The sequence below is a fragment of the Abramis brama genome, assembly GCF_963993115.1.
Source record: "Abramis brama genome assembly, chromosome: 14".
NCBI lineage: Eukaryota > Metazoa > Chordata > Actinopteri > Cypriniformes > Leuciscidae > Abramis > Abramis brama.
Genome location: NC_139976.1, coordinates 29,223,109 through 29,235,285, shown reverse-complemented (window position 1 = coordinate 29,235,285; position 12,177 = coordinate 29,223,109). Strand labels below are relative to the sequence as shown.

The window sequence follows — 12,177 nt, the reverse complement described above, 5'->3', positions numbered from 1 at the left end:
AGCAAAAGAATAAACAATGCAGATTTATTTTTACAGCCATCTTTGATCATATTTACCAGGGGTGCCAATAATTCTGACCACAACTGTATGTAGTAATCCCTTTTATAAATGTAAAACAGCACTCACAGAGTCTTTGAAGGGGAAATGGACAGTGTGATGCAATGATATTGTGGAGTCGGTTAACTATGGTGAATGACTGTAATCTGGGAACTTTCAACTTCTGCAAATTACTGTGATTGTCACTCCAAATCGTCAGACGAGCACGTAAGACCTAATGAAATCCTGGACTTTTTGACCTGCACCCTGCATCTTTACTTTATCTGCACTTTGTTCCAAAAACTTTTTTATATGTTGCTTCCAATTTTTTTTTGTGTGCAAAAATCTGAAATGCAGAAGTCTCCATTTGAAACAATTGAGATATTAAAGAGATCTTATTTGTCACTCTTCCTTCCTATCCATTCACAGCGGTGATGGATGGATTGATGGCGCTGACAGAGGAGTGTCAGGGAAGAGAAAGAACAGGCAGTAAACTAAAGAAATGTGTGTTTGTGAAGGTCTTTCCCTCTGGAGAGATGCCAGCAGTACAGCCAGCTCAATGAATCTAAACCACATGTTCACACTGACCACTGACTGGCATCGACACACACACACACACACACACGTTGGGTTTAAATGTTTTATGGGGAGTTTCATTAGACATAATGATTTTTATACTGTACAAAACTGTTTATATTATCCCATAAACCTACCCATCACAGAAAACCTTCTGCATTTTCAAAAAGCATCACTTATGATTTATAAGCTGTTTTCCTCATGGGGACCAAACAATGTCCCCATAAGGAAATGGATTTTGGATTTTGAACATTTTGTCCCCATATCATAGGGTTTACCAGGACCCCATCTCCCAACTCTACCCCCCCCCCCCCCCCCCCCCACACACACACACGTTTCGAGCACATGTTCAACTCCTGCTGTCCGCCCACACATAAAACCAGCAGCAAGTAAACACACGCAGTGTCTAATTGACTGTGAGCTGATGTATTATTCTGACCTACATTATTCTCTCTCTCTCTCTCTCTCTCTCTGTGTGTGTGAGTGTGTGTGTGATGGATTTGATGGACTTGGCTTGTGCTGAATGCTGTATAATGCTTCAGCACACAGTCAATTCACTCATTGTTTATCTCACAAATGCGCTTCTGTCCGTCTCTCTCACACACCTGTAGGACTAAAGATCATTTAATTGGCCACTTTTTGTACAGTTTGTACTTTTCCCATTGGAATGCCAAACATATTTTGTTTTAGCAAATAAGCCAAGTACTAAATAAGGCTATATAGCCAGTAAGCTAAGAGGTTTTGTTGCAGTGTTTTTTTTTACCACTTAAAGGTATTATAAAGCAATAAGGACTAAAACCCCTTTAACCATTGTAAAATCACTATAACATTCAGCCTCTGCTTGTTGAAAATTTCTTGCATCTCACCCTGCGCCGTTTGATTGTTGAGTAGAGGTCTGCGATTAGTTTCTACGCAATGGAACATCTCGTTGATTAAGATGGACCACATTCAAAAGCAGCATCGCATGTGTCTTTTGTAGAGACAGATTTTAATACAATCCCAGAATGCATTGCGAAAGACTCCAGGATGGCGGATAAAGGGAAAACAATGTCAATTGTAAATAAACATAATAATAAATTAATTACTGAAATAGTCACAGCCATTATAAAAGTATTATAATGCATTAATTATGCCTTGTAATTTACCTTATAATGCATTGCATGGTCTCACAAATAACTTTAACCACAGTTATAATAATTGTAACACTTATGGGTTACACTTTATTTTAAGGTGTCTTTGTTACACTGTAATTATACATTTAAGTACTGAGTAATAGAACGACATGTACTTACTATAGGATTAGGGTTTGGTTTGGTTTAGGGTTAGTTATAGTAATATAATAATTTATAGTTATTACTATAGTAACTTAAACTTACTATGTAAAATAAAGTGTTACCCACTTATGTTATGCATGCATTTAGAAGGTATAATGCATTTAAACACATGACACCCAACCAATTAAAGATGAATCTGCAAATATTATAATGCATTTTATAAATTCTTATTTATACAAAGATATAATGCATTAATATCTTCATAATGCCTTGTACACAGTGTTACCAAAATGTCTACAATTGTGAGATATCTCTTCCATGCTAAGCTGTGTTGTGTGTGTGGAGCTGTAAAGCATTTCAAATCAGTAACATATTAGATCTCATTTCAATGAGGATGCTGCCACAGAAGACTATGCAGGAAGTGAGGCAGATCACTAGGTTTTCTAACAGAGTCTGTCTATGAGTATGAGAAGAACTCAGCTCAGACAAAGCAACATGCTAGACTCACGCACACACTCAGACACAATGGACATTAGTCTCTCAGCTTGTGTCAGACTAGAGGGGATGGATGAATGAATGCTACAAGGGAGGAGGGATGAAAAATGGACCTTGTCCTGTTTTTCTTTTCCCCCAGCCCCCTTCCTCTCTCTTTTTCCCCTACCTCTTCCTTTCCTAACTGCCTTGCTTTTGCCTCCTTCTCCAAACATTTCTTTCTCATACATGCGCAAACACATTTGAACTCTGTCCCAAAACCTAGTGAGTTGTCTTGCTGCCTGCTGTCTTCATAGGCACGCTTGCTACTTGAAATGAAAACTCACTGATATGAAATGCTGTGCACATAGGCGGAAACCTCAGGTAAGTAGAAATAGTGCGTCACACAAAGTGCACAGAAGACTCGACTTACAATTGACTTCAGTAGAGTTTGGATTTAGCATGTTGCTAAGCTAACTTAAATAAGCATAAAAACACATCTGGGTATAACTTTGGTTGACAATTAGATTGAACTGTTTTAGTCAATCTATTTTAATCAAATTATTTCTGTATTGAATAAAATGTATAGTTTTATTGAGCATTTCTTCTATGTGTCTGCCATTTGTTAACTGAGTTAGGATTTGCTAACTGAGTTAGTCACAATGTATTATGGCATAGAAAGATGCATGTGAGGCTGCTAGTGAATTTGCCTAAAATAAGGTATTTTTGAACATTACATACATTTTGGAAAAGCCTTTGCAACTGGAAGAATTTGATGTGAAGTATTTGAGCTCATATTGAGATCTCTGAGTTTTGATTGCAGACATTGGTATCTTGACAAATTCTGTGCACAGTTTGAAACATTGTTGAGATATGTTTTGAAAATTGAGGCTACACATGAGATTACTGGGTTCTTTTTTCAGTAGAAACAGGAGACTCAAGAGAAAGTATCCATTTAATCTTATCTGAAAGAAACAATTGAGAATTAATATCATTTGTTTTATTTCTTTCCAAAGGGAAACTAATGCTTTCTTTTTTTCTTCCCTAGTAACAAACATGTGATCTGTAAGGATTGACCTCTCACAAGACAAACACAATGAACCAGGTATGAATACAGTCTTACTCACATGCAGAAAATACTTTTTAACATTATACTTGTAGGCCTTCATGATGTGCTGCAGGAGGTGCTTCTAAAACCTGGAAACGAGTTAGCATTTTTGATCCTCCGGTTCTATCGTCCCAAAGTCATTGGATTTTTCAGTATTGTACATTTACATAAAATCTAAAATAATACATTATTCACCCATAGCACCCTTGGCAGCAATTAAAAGCAGTGATGTCTTAACATTGTAATACTCAGTTGGAGTGAGGTGTAGGCCACTCCAGGACAAGCTTTTTGGTCTTTAGCCACTCTAGAGTTGCTTTTGTTGTATGTTTCGAGTAATTTCATTGTCCTGGAGAAAGAACGAAAAAACGCTGTGATTCTGTCTCTAGCTTGTGGCAAAGATATGCATCCCCTAAGCATCAGACTTCCTATGGTCTTTTGAACTGACTGATTTATAAAATGTACTGTCATCAGTTTCTTCCTCCTCATGACAATGCTTATGTTTTAGAGATTAGCTTGTGTTTTGACAATGCTTGTGTTTCTTTGGTAACACCCACTATTCACAATCCAATTAATTCCCAAAGGATAAAATCAAGTCTCCACTTTTTCCAACTGGATGTCCTGTTTCAAAAAGCCTCCCTTTCTCACTCTGCCTTCTTTTTTGTGAAGGCATTGTTTTTTTTTTGTCAACAAAGTGTGCCGACAACAGCATATTTGGTGTTATTTATATGAGATCAGAACAGGTAAAGTAATTTGATTAGACAAGAAATTATAATTATCTAAAAAGAACATGTATATGTTGCACAAGTTATTAGCACTATTAGAAGACCAGGAGCAAAACATTACCGATAGAAATACAAAAACAAATGTACCAAATTACTAATTCCGCGAATCAACCACTGTCTGTAATGTGGATTGTAATTTGTAATCTACCTGTCAATGGGAAGACATTCTGGAACTGTCACGAGTGATGCTGCGGAGAGAGCAGGAAAACACGGAGCGGATTAGTGGAATCAGTGGATCTTTAGCAGAGCGATAACGGAACGCTTTTATGGGAATCCTCTGGGGGGTGAGGGAGGGGAAGGTAGGGGGGCGAGAGGGGCACCTCAGCCGATGAGGTGTGCATGGCCCTGTGCACGGCCCTGCCCTGGGGAGTGGTTCACGATGCAAATCTCACTCGTCCACTGGCTTGTTTTGTTACCACTCAAAGGTGATTGGGCTCTCAGACGAGATCCCCATTCGTCAGTCACTGACATAACGTCAAAGGTTACTGACTGATAGGGAATTCAATGCGAATTCTGTGCGCAAGTTTCTTTTTTTAATCACTTAATCACTTTTTAATCACATAAATGATAGAGCAATCATGTACGGATGTTGGATGTTGTGTTAATTGCGTTAAATATTTTTAACGCTTTAAACTGAATAACTTCGCAAATCGCAAAATGCATGCGTTAATTTTGTTAATAGCACTATTAATATTTATATATTAATATATTTATAATATAATATTTATAATATCTATTATATTATCTGCAAGTACAGTTTCTCTAGTATACAAGATTTGAAGTACACTGCATGTGCACATTCAATACAATTAAACGCACTTTTTTTCCCACAAGGTTTAGCTTTCAAAAACTCTAGCTTCCTAATTTTTTCCCTTGTCTCTGAATGTAGGATAGGGTATCTTTCACCAGGAGTGGTGGTGGTCTCTAAGGGCCCGTCCACACGGAGACGCGTTTCGCTGTATACGTATACATTTTTTATCGTATTGGCGTTTCGTCCACACGGATCCGGCGTTTTGGGAGACTGAAACCGCTATTTTTTGAAACCGGGTCCCAAAGTGGATAAATCTGAAAACGACACCCTTGCGGTTTCGTGTGTACAGCCAATCCGTATATTTTGTGAAACGATGATGTCATCACATCACGTGTCGTCTGTGTCACGCGTAACAGCAACAAAAATAATGGCGGACTTACATGATTGTGTTCGTGCTGCAGAAGCTACTAAGCCTACTAACTTTATTACAGCAAAATATATTGCTTCACTGCAACTGTGGTGAGCAACAAGCGATAATCTTCGTCCTCTTCTTCTTGGTTCGTATACAGCGCGCAAGGTTATGCGCATGCTCAAAGTCTTCTTCTCCGTGTATAGTGTATCTCTGTGTCAGAATTACAGCGCCTCATACTGGTCTGGCATATATACTACACCGTTTTCAGTCGGTTTCAGTGGTTTCGTGTGTACGCAGATATTTCCTGAGACGACGCCGTGTTTACGGAATTTTTTTTTAGAACGAGGAAAAAAAAAAATCGGATCGGGAACGCACCGGCTTCGTGTGGACGTGGCCTAAAGATGTGTGATGGGGATGGCGTACTCTTTTGATATGCTACTCCATACATTCCAAACACTCTAAGCCAAATCCTTAGAACAGCCCTGGTCACACCTATAGTTTTATAGCACAAATTTTTATTACGGAAAGTTTTAAACATACTGAAAGCATTGGGCCATGCAGACGAGCCCTTGGTGAATACTCATATGTGTCTCTGCTGTGCTGTAACAGAATATCTAACCACTATACTACTCATACTATTTCTGCAGTATGTATACTGTTCTCAGTTTTCTAGTTTTCCTGTATGCATACAATTCCAAAATGACCTAATACATATGGCAAAATGTGCAGTATATCTATACAACAGAGCACTCTGTCTGAGAGACTGTATCCCACAATATGCTGGACTTTCTATTTCCAATGTGATGAGTGAACTGGAATGCATAAGCAAAGTTTTGAGGGTTGTATTCTGTTACCAGTTACGATCCCATTGTACTCACATTAAAAAAATAATCTTGTTGCTGTGTGCTTACTGAGCTTACTTGCTAAATTTTTGTTTTAGCGATTCATGTTTGTGGGGTGTCTTATAATCGTCCAAGTAGACAGACTTATTGAAAAATATATGATATCAGTCTATTACTAGTCCTTTATACACCCTTAACATTGTGCAATTATGAATCATGCAGTTTTAGAATTGCTTAATTTTGTTATATGATCCAGTATTGTGAGTGTTGTGTGCCTCACTCAAATACAGTTGACCCATGCTGGGAGCTTTTGTACGCAATGCTGTGTGTATTTCCCAATGGATAAGTCGTGCTGTTTGATTACCCATGATACTGCATGTGTGTAGTAGAGTCACGTTGTGTGTATTGTTTGATAAGCCATAATCATAAATCCTAAAAGCTAATGACTCGCCCACTCTGCACCCAATCAAAACACAGCCACATTACCCAGCGCTGGGCGCTATTGAGCTATCCATCATGAGTAATATCAGCGCCCTGTGTGTGTGATATAAAAAGAGAGAAAGATGATGTTTCCAGTTGAGTTTTCTATGGGTGTGTGACGGCGTGTGGGGGTTAGTTTTTTTGTAATGTGAGGTTGTGTATGTGCTCACGCAAAAATGTAAATTCTGTCTTAATTTTCTCACCCATATGTTGTTCCAAACTCTTTCTTTTTTCTGTTAAATACCAAAGTTGTCCACGTTGCTCTTTCCCATACAGTAAAAGTAAACAGTGACTGGGGGCTTGCAAACTCGAAGACCAAAGACAAAATATACACTGTAAGAAAATAAATAAATCTTATAAAAATGGAAAAGGAGCTGAAAATTTTCTGCCATGACATAATCCACTAAGTTTACAGACAGGTAAACTTAAGGTGTTGTTGTTATAGTGTAATTACACAAATGAGTAGGCTACTGAGTAATATTAAGTAGGTGTACATGTACTATAGGGTTAAGGTTAGGGTTTGGTTTAGGTTTAGTTACTTGTAATTATGCATAATTCAAAATACAGGTAAAACACAGAAAATTCCTTCATATTAAGAGAGTACATCGCGTAGGGGTTTTTGAGGGTGTCTGACTTCCATTTAAAGGTACACTATGTAACTTTTTTTTTCTTCAAATTTAACAAAATGTAAATAATGAGTTAATACATCATCAATCCTTCTTCCAAACGTGTTGTCTTACCCTGATTCACTATGGTAGGACTTTTATAAGTGTTTATACTTTAGTCCTAGTGGGATGGTTTTCGCAGGAAATTGTATACATACGTCACTCGCCCATGCGTGTCTCATCATATCTGTAAAAAGAGGAAAGTTGCTCCGGCTACTTTGATGCGTGTATGGTGTGGGAGTGGCATAGGTTAGTTGACACAATGAGCGAGAAAGGTTGACATGGAGCGGCTAAATCTCGAACCTCTGGGGAATAACCCATTTAAAAAAAAAAAAAAAAACGTGATAGAGCTCGTAATAAAACAAGAATCAACATTGGCTTGGCTTTTCAGAGATGGAAAGAACTGAGGGTGTTATGGGGAACAGGTAGAACAGACTTCAACATAAGTGTTTTGATATAGACGCAGAGATGCTGTTTTTATTACTCAACAGGTGAGTAAGATATTTTATTGAACAGATAAATTCCCATATGTAGCTCTCTATTAGACTTCATTATGAAGCATATATATTGTGAAGGGTCATATCATATCAAATAACCACAAAAATGAGATGGAACTGAACAGACGTGTGCAAATAAAAGAAATAGTCACCTGAAGAGGTAATGAGAAGCTGTGCTTTCTATTAGAATCAGTGTCATATAGTGTTAAAATGTACATTTAAATTTTAAAGTTGACATCTGATATCTCTGCTTTTCCATTGTTTTTCTATGATACGCACACTATATGGACGTGTTTCACTGACATCTTGTGTCTTTTGCAGCATCTTGCGCATGACACAGCATTCTAAAAATGTGAGGCTTCAGTAAAAAGAAGTTCAACTTAAAAAAAATCATCTTTAAAAAAAAGTTTTCTCCGACTGATTAACACCTTTTTTTTACAACCATTGGTCTGTGACGAATACATAGTAGGTAGGTGTGCTCTACGGCTCCGCCTTCCTCGACGTAGCAATCTTCTCCTGTTCATTTCTTCCATTCAGTCCGGCGAGGTCAGACGCGAATAAAAATTTGAATATACTGGTGAGCTGCTTTATAGTACAGTAGAATTTGAAGTTGTAATTCTAATTGAAACCGACACTGACACTGTTTTTTAATGTTTAATACTGTAAAGCTGCCTGGTTTAAAGCAATCTATTGTATAAAGTGTTGTATAAATAAACATGATTTGACTGGAGTGGCCAATTGCTGAGCAATGCTAGCATGTGCACATCAGTATAATCAGACGCTTTCTTAACTGCTCTTTTCTCACCGCTGTCATTTTTATGTTTTTGCTGTTGTTGTTATTGAAGCACACAGCACATGTTTATATTCATCTAAACTCCGCTCCCTGCAATGAGGGTGGCTTCGGGATGTTCACTAACAGTATACCTCTGCTCAGGTATTTCAAATTTCTTTTTACACCTAATCGAAAACGAAACAGAACTTCATCCATAATGAGGCCAAGCAAAAAATTCTCCTGAAAATTACTTTAATTTTTTACTTTAATTAAAATTTCTTTAAAAAGTTTACCCCACTTCCCTGTTAAAATGGTATAATTTGCACTAATGTGCTATATACCAAGTCTTCTGAAGTTGTATGATAGCTTTGCTTGAGGCAGACCCAAATTTATGTAGTCATCCACTGATAATCTTCCCCTCCGCAAAAGCTCTCAAATGGAATTTTCATTTATGCATAATCAAACTTGGTACGTCAAAGGTTTGAAATTATGTTATCATATGTCTTGTAACCAAATGCTGCACACCAATTTTGACTATTCGGCAGTTTGAATGAGACTGCTATTTGCAGAATGAACATTCTGCTAAACACATTCTTTTGTGTTTCACTGAAGAAAATTATAAGTTTGAAATGACATGAAGATTGTAAATAATGACAGAATTTTCACTTTTGCGTGAACCATCCCTGATGTTTTTCTGAGCTCAGAACTGTTCTGCAGCTCAAAAAGACATTGAATTGTGTTTTTCCTCCTCAGGTGGGTGTGGCCTGTGTGCAGCAGTCTTTTTATCCTTTGACCAATCATCTGGCTCATCTGGGTTGGTGCGGGGGTGGGCGGCGTAATGACAGACGCCGGTGCGTGTGAGTTAAGGGTAGCGGTGGCGATGGCAGTTGCGGTGTCATTAGCGTGCGCCCTCGAGGAGAGATTAGTCTGATTTATGGTGAGCGACGCTAATGGAACAGATATGGCTGCTCTCGCACCCTGCCATCCACGCTAATGAAAGTTTTGTGCAAATGTGAAAGAGAGCGCTCCAGAGCAGAGGCTTTCACCAGCACCGCATCACCTCTTTGTTTTAGTCTAATTCAGTCTTTATGTGAGTGACTTCAGCTTCAATATATCAGTCTGTCATAAGTGCAGTGTCCTTTTTAATCTGCGTATTTCTTTTTGTTTTGTCTTGCGTCATCTTGTAATAATGCAATAGGTGATGTTACTACAGTACAGGTAGCCTAAAGCAAAAAAAAATGTTCAGTTTTATCTGAAATAGAGGAACGAGTCTGGCAAAATCTTTAATACATTAGTTGTTGTTGGCTATTGTTGCAGTTCAGAAATGAAATGTCTGGTTTGTGGCGCTAAAATGTTAATGCTCTATCACGTTTGAAAATAACTTACCATCTACACTAAACCCTACCATAAATCTAACTGATGTTGTTAACAAAAGCAAAAGTGAGATATAAACAGTATTGTTGAAGCATCTGTGCCATTTTAGCTTGCTTCTACAAGTCTTTGAGCCCTTTGAATGTGTATCTCATGACCAATTCGTACGTATTTTACGAGGTGGCGAATTCATACGATTTGTCTAAACCCCAGTGACGAGTAGGTTTAGGGGCGGGGTCAGGGATAGGTCATTTGTATGAATTCATACGAATTGGGCAAATATGTTACCCTGGTAATCCAGAGTTCTCGCGAGAGCACAAGTTGAATTTGCTCAGCGAGTTACTCTGCTGTCGAGTAATGATGCTCATTAAATATGCCCCTCGATCTGAGCTGCACCAATCACATCGGGTTATCTGATATAGGCGGGCCAGAGGTGAGCTAAACAGTTGACGACAGCGCTGTGACGTTGAAGTCATTAGTAAACATTGCAAGATGCCTATGGATGAACACCAGTTGTTTGAAACGGCTTTGGCCGCTACAATGAACGAGTTAGACTTGGCTTTTTATCTAAAACAGGAACAGAAGACGCCGCTCGAATCGTTCCTTTGCAAGAAGGACGTTTTTGCTGTTTTGCCGACCGGATACGGTAAGAGTATAATCTACCAGTTAGCTCTGCTGGTAGCTAAGCATATGGGGTTTATTGTTGTGATTGGTCGTAGTGTTATCCAATTGCGTGCAGTGAGATTTTCAAATGCATGCTTGGTGCCGCCCCTCGAGCTGGCCGATTTTCATTAGTCGACGCCAGACCATTAATCTTTTAGATTTAGGTCTGGATTTCCAGGCTACAAATATATACTATTTAGAAAAAATCGTGTGAATTCGAATGAGTGAGGTCGTACAAATTCGTACGAATTAGCCACAGTAAAATACGGTCGAATTGCCGTGAGATCGGGTTGAATGCTGCTGTACCAGATGAGCTACAGAGCAAGTTTACTACATCAGAAAGGTCATATATATGGAGCTACATTTGTGACGCAAATGTCAATACCGCTCTAATCATAATTTTTGTGAAAAGGGAAAAAAAAGTTGGTGTTTTACTGCCTCTAGTGTTCATTTTAGCTGGAAACTGCAGTGAATCGTATGTATAGGAATGTTTTTGAAAGTTTTGCAAAAAAATTAAGTTAGAGTCACATTGTTTGATTATATCATTGGCTTGGTATAACAATGGTCCCCATGCTGACTGGTCAAAACAGCATTACAGTTTATTCAAATGTAGCTATATCACATGAGCAAGAGTGCTGCTGTACTGAATTTCAGCATGGCTGTGATTCGGCTGTAGGCCAAGAGCTGCAGGAAATCTTATTGACCGATCAGCATCTAGATGTATATCTATTTTACCCTATAGAATAGCATTTTCTTTATTAACAAAAGCTGTGATTAACAAAGTCATTGGACATAAAGGACACTAAAATGTTCTCACAATGGTTTAAAGTAAAACAAAGTTTTTCAATGATTACGTGGCTTCTCTAAAATATAAAAAAGTTATATATATTTACTCTATATTTATCATAAGAACCGAATAGGGTGAGTCATTAAAACTGGTCAGCTGACCTCAGAGACAGAATGCAATTGGCTGTCATTGGTGCTGAATGTAATGTATGTCCATTAGTGATTTAAAAACATTTTATTTTGGATGCATCATCGAAAGTGACTCAAGTGTTGCAGGAACATTGACGAAAAAAGGATGGGGCTTCAAGCATCACACATTTGGAGGATCCGACTGTTTCCAGCTGGATGTGCTGTGTTAAAAGAAAAGTTAGCTGGAACTTTAAGAGAATTTGGTTGGCTGGTGTGCGAGTGAGTGTGTTTGTTATGGAAAAGGGTGGACAAGAACAGTCGTGTTTAGTCAATTTGAGAGTCCTTTGGGTTTTAAGTCCTCATAGACGAGATTATTTTCTCATTCTGTTTTTCCTCATCTGTCTTTTGCACCGCGTGTGTGATGTGATTTTGGGATGTGTGGGGGAGTTGGACGTCAACAAAGCTGATGGGAAAGAGATGGATTGTCATCGTAGTGTCAGTCGTGGTCACATGATGAGTATGTGTATGTGTGCGTGTGATTGATTAATCTGTATCCTACACA

The 12,177-nt window shown here is 38.3% G+C and overlaps 1 protein-coding gene across 4 annotated transcripts in view; it reads left to right on the top strand.

Annotated features, from left to right (window-relative positions):
- raraa (retinoic acid receptor, alpha a) overlaps positions 1 to 12,177 on the top strand; it is a 200,808-nt gene that overhangs the window by 99,247 nt on the left and 89,384 nt on the right. For all 4 annotated transcript variants that reach the window (XM_084134902.1, XM_084134900.1, XM_084134899.1 and 1 more), the window contains one exon: positions 3,406 to 3,462. The gene's annotated coding sequence lies outside the window, so the exon portion shown is untranslated. The remainder of the gene's footprint in view (positions 1 to 3,405; positions 3,463 to 12,177) is intronic.